At 27.1% G+C, this 5000-nt stretch overlaps 1 protein-coding gene and 1 long non-coding RNA gene across 3 annotated transcripts in view; both read right to left on the bottom strand.

Moving 5' to 3' along the window:
• Window positions 1–5000, bottom strand: part of LOC118445538 (interleukin-1 receptor accessory protein-like 1) — a 206902-nt gene that overhangs the window by 110911 nt on the left and 90991 nt on the right. The window lies entirely within an intron of this gene.
• Window positions 4011–5000, bottom strand: part of LOC146872720 (uncharacterized) — a 26538-nt gene continuing 25548 nt past the window's right edge. The window contains exon 3 of the long non-coding RNA XR_014982644.1: window positions 4011–4897. This is a non-coding gene — a long non-coding RNA (uncharacterized LOC146872720). The remainder of the gene's footprint in view (window positions 4898–5000) is intronic.

Below are 5000 nucleotides of genomic sequence, written 5' to 3'. Positions count from 1 at the left end.
ATGAACATATAAAATATTATGATTATATTTAAAGGTATCAATCTACTATATTTATATAATTTATTCTGATAGAATCGAACGATATATTCATATATTCTATGATAAAATAGGAGGAAAAGAGAAAAAAGAAGATAAAGAAAAAGAAAAAAAAAAAAAAAAAGAAAAGAAAAAGTTATGTGTTAAAATTTAAGAATCCTACGAAAGATAAAAGCGATAAATTTTTACGATGGATTTATCGTGAATCGATGGATTTATATTCAAACTTGAAGACCGAATACGTCTGATTAAAATGAAAATCCATGAAAATTCATCGTCGTAAGAGCAAATACAGTGAAATAATTCACTAAAAATGATCGTTTCTAGATTGGTTAACGTCGTGAGTTTATTTAGAACGTCGATCTTTATATTACGAAGAAACTACTCCATCGACTGTGTCAAGTTCTAATCGTCTAATATTATACTTTGAAGAAAATTTGCTTGCAATAAAAATTTTTTTTTTTTTTTTTTTTTTTTTTTTTTTTTTAAGAAAAAATGAAACAATGAAAAAAGAAATTCTTCTTTTCTTTTTTATTATATGGAAGATGAAATAAAAATGAAAATAAACAAAAAAAGAAAAAAAAATAAAAGAGAAAAGAAGGATTCTTTTTTGCAACAAAAATTATACTTTTACCTTGAAATTTTAAAGAAAGGAAAAAAAATATATATATATTTTTAAAAATATATTTTATGTTTAATAAATTATATTTAAAAAAAAAATATATATATATATATTTGTATTAATAAAATTATAATTCATCCTTAAATTGAAAAAAATAAATAAATAAAATAAAATGAAATAAAATAAAATAAAATAAAAAAAAAAAAAAAAAAAAAGAAATTAAATTAAATTAAATTAAAAGAAAATAAAAAAAAAAAAAAAAAAAAAAAATAGAAAAAAAGAATATTCTTTTCCGACTCGCGTTTCTCTATCTTTCTTTCCTTCTTCCTTTTTCATTTTTCGAAAATACCGCAGCTAAATTCCATATAAAAATTCATGATAACGATCAGAAACACTTTTTTTTCTATCTTGCTTTCAAAAGAAACGGTATCAAAGAGAAGAGATAAAAGAACATACACACACACACACACGCGCGCAAGCACATCCGCACGCGCGCGCACGCAACATACATACACACACACACACACACAAAAGAAAAAAAAAAATGAGAACAAACGGTTGAACAAGAAACGAACGCGAGAAAATCGTTTTCGAGAGACGCGAATATTCTTTTCTTTTACATTGGAATTCTCTCTGTTCGCTACACCCTTTGTGTCAAGGCTCTCAGCTCTTTAACGAGAGAGGGACGGAGAAAGGAGGAAGAAAGAGAGAGAGAGAGAGAGAGAGAGAACTCTCGTTACATAACTATTTTCAGTGATTCTATATATATATATATATATATATATTTCATAGTCGACTAGTTTACAATGTGTCTAATTGAATCAAAAAGATTATTACGTATCTACGTTAAAAGGGGGGAGGGGGAAAAAAAAAAAAGAAAAAAGGAAAATATGAAGAATGAAAGGAAAAAAAAAAAAGGAGAAACAAATAGATAATAAAAAAGAATTGAAGAGTGTAAAGAGCAATGATAAGTAACATTACGATAATGATAACGCGCTTGATTATGCTCGAAGAAATTAACATTCAACTTTGTTACAATATCTGGCTTTTCTAATATTTTATATTACGTAATAATATACAACGATTCATTGTATTAATTAATTAATTCATATATTTATTTATTTATTTATTTATTTATTTATTTACATCGATCTTTAGAATTTTAAACTCTTCTATCAGCAAAATTACAAAACGAAGGATTTTCGACATTGAATTGATTGAATCAAAAAAAAAAAAAAAAAAAAAAAAAGAAAGAAAGAAAAAAAACAAAAACAAAAAAAGATATTGAATAAAAAAAAAAAGAAAATAAATAAATAAAAGAAGAAAACGAATTATCTTAATCGAATAAAAAAAACAATATCCCTATCTTTTTCTTATTCTCTCTTACATTTATATATTATTTCATTTTTCTCGCGCAAAAAAGAGAATTTTCTCACATCGAAATTGTTCCACTTTTCGTTAACCATTCCACTTAATCGTCACACACACACACACGTAATGAGAAAAGAGAGAGAGAGAGAGAGAGAGAGAGAGAGAGAGGGAGAGAGAGAGAGAGAGAGAGAGGGAGAGAGAGGAAAAAAAATTACGTGACCTGCGAAGAGAGAAAGAAAAAAAATTGTGCGAAATTATTACGAAAGGAGAGACAGGTAATGCAATATAATTATCTCTCGTGAAGTACTTGTGATCGGGTAAATACCTTGGAAAAAAAGAAAGAAAGAAAAGAGAGAGAGAGAGAGAGAGAGAGAGAGAGAGAGAGAGAGAGAGATAAAAAAAAGAAAAAAAGACAAAAAGATTTATATGAAATAATAATTATTACGAGGATCTATCGAAAGGAGGAAAAACATATATCTTTCTTTTTTTTTTTTTAAACAGTTTTTCCATGTATCGTTTTACATCTGTCGGTCTATCCCCGCCCCTCAACCCCTCCTCAACCCCCACTACGCCGATTCATCGTCCACTGTACCCCGACCCCATCCCTCTCTATCTTCTGACGTAACTGATATACGCATGATAAACAAACGTTTTCGCCGAAGAGAATTCTGATGAGTTCGAACTTCTTCGAAAGAATATAAAAAAAAAAAAAAAAAAAAAAAAAAAGAAGAAGAAGAAGAAAAAGAAAAAATCTACGCGTTAAAATAGAAAACAAGGATGATGTTGAAAAGGTTTTGAGAAAAGAAGAAAGGAAAAAAAGAAGAAGAAAAAGAAGTTCACGTGATTATTCACGTCGTCATCGTAGAATAGACAACGCAATAGATAACGTGGAAACAAATTCTAGAAAAAGACAAAAAAAAAAAAAGGAAAAAAAAAGGAAAAAAAAAAAGAAAAAAGAGAAGAAGACAACTTTGTAAAGATACTGAGTTAGGTAAGTAGATGAATATAACGAAACGACTTTTCAGATGTACATCTTATCTATCTACATACATAAATACATACATACATATATACATATATAGAGAATTGTTATCTAGATGCGTATGTATATTTTTAAATGTGAGAAAGACGTCACGTTACTGGGTTGAAAAGGTTAGAAAATGCGTGTATACCATTAGAGCCATATACCATCGATCTTTTATTTATCGACCCTTTACGTTGTTTACGTATTGTCTGCGTCTTTTGTGTATCTGTGTCTGTGTCTTCATTATATATGTATGTATGTATGTATGTATGTATGTATGTATGTATGTATGTATGTATGTGTGTGTGTTACATTTCAGGTAAAACGAAGAAGACACCGACACACACTTATAAACGTTTATAATATGTCCTATTATACATGTGTACGTTTCTAATTTTTTTTTTTTTTTTTTTTTTTTTTTTTTTTTATTTTCGTAACTTCTAATAAATCTATTTAATTCCTATTAAATTAAATTTTATCCATTACATATATATATATATATATATATATATATATATATATATATATATTATCAGGATCGATATGAAAATAATTAATAAATCATAATTTATTTTCGAATAATTACATTTATTTCGAATAATTATATTTATGTAAATTATTTGAATTCTTTGAATTATTCTTCATGTATCGCGATTAAATTTTATCGATCGATATAAAATTTTGTTTGAATGATTTAAATGGGGGAAGTGGGATGGGCGGGAAGGGGGAAATAAAAAATAAAGAAAATAAAAAAAAAAAAATAATAATAATAAAAGAAAGCTAGACAACAAATTGTTTATTTTATCTGATTTACTTTGGATTGGAATCCTGATATATATATATTTATTATATATATTTATAATAATAATATATATATTATTATTATTATTATTATTATTATTATTATTATTATTATTATTATTATTATTATTATTAGAGAGGCAGAGTAGGGGGTTGTTGATCGATGTTATCAATTAAATTGAAATTTCGAACGTGATAAAAATATCAAGATTCATTCGTAAACGTATACGCGACAATTTCGTTCTTTTATTTTCGTTCGTGAACTTTAGCCAAGATGATAATTAATAATACACGGTTATCCCGTGTAATATCGTTGTAAACGATTTTATTTCATAATTTATTAGGACAAGTATTACGATTACCCGCTTTTTAATAAGAAATACATCAGTTGTTGTACATCATCTCGTTAATTTCCAATGAATTCGTTATTTTTAAGACGAACACAGATATATACGATTCTTTAATTAAACGTACTTGTTTACAAGTTAATTATACAATGTTTCAGCGTACAATAAAAATCTTTCTGACGATTGTGTACTCGCAAATGTTTGTAATGAATGCCTCTGTAATAAATTTGTGTGTAATAATAACAGTAATAATATTGCAAAGTCTTACGAAAAAAAAAAGAAAGAAAAAAAGAAAAAAAAGAAAAAAAAAAAAAAAAGGAGGAAAAAAAAAAGATCTAATTTATCATTTCTTTTCGATTAAAACAATATGTACGCTGGTGTATCCTTTCTACGTCCTTTTACAAATCGAATCTTCTTCCAACATCTCTTCTTTCTTCGACGATATTATTACTCCTTCTCTATCAGGCATCACGGGAAAATTTCAAAGTGGGATTACGAGCGAAGTATTCCATAGAGACTTCGAAAAATGACGACTTCTCGAAGAAATAATCGAATTGGAGAATTGCGAACTACTATCGTCGTCGTCGTCGTCGTCGTCGTCGTCGTCATCCTCCTCCTCCTCCTCCCACCCTTCACTCTTCCTAACCGATCGAATCCTCTCTCTCTTTCTTTCTTTCTTTCTATGTTTCTTCTTCTCTGTGTATAAAAGAAAGATCTCCACTGATTGAAATATATATATATATATATATATATATATATATATATATTGATGGTTAAATTTTGAAAGAAGATGAAAAGA

The sequence above is a fragment of the Vespa mandarinia genome, chromosome 10 (assembly GCF_050613455.1).
Source record: "Vespa mandarinia isolate Hongniang chromosome 10, ASM5061345v1, whole genome shotgun sequence".
NCBI lineage: Eukaryota > Metazoa > Arthropoda > Insecta > Hymenoptera > Vespidae > Vespa > Vespa mandarinia.
This window is presented reverse-complemented; position numbering and strand designations above follow the sequence as displayed.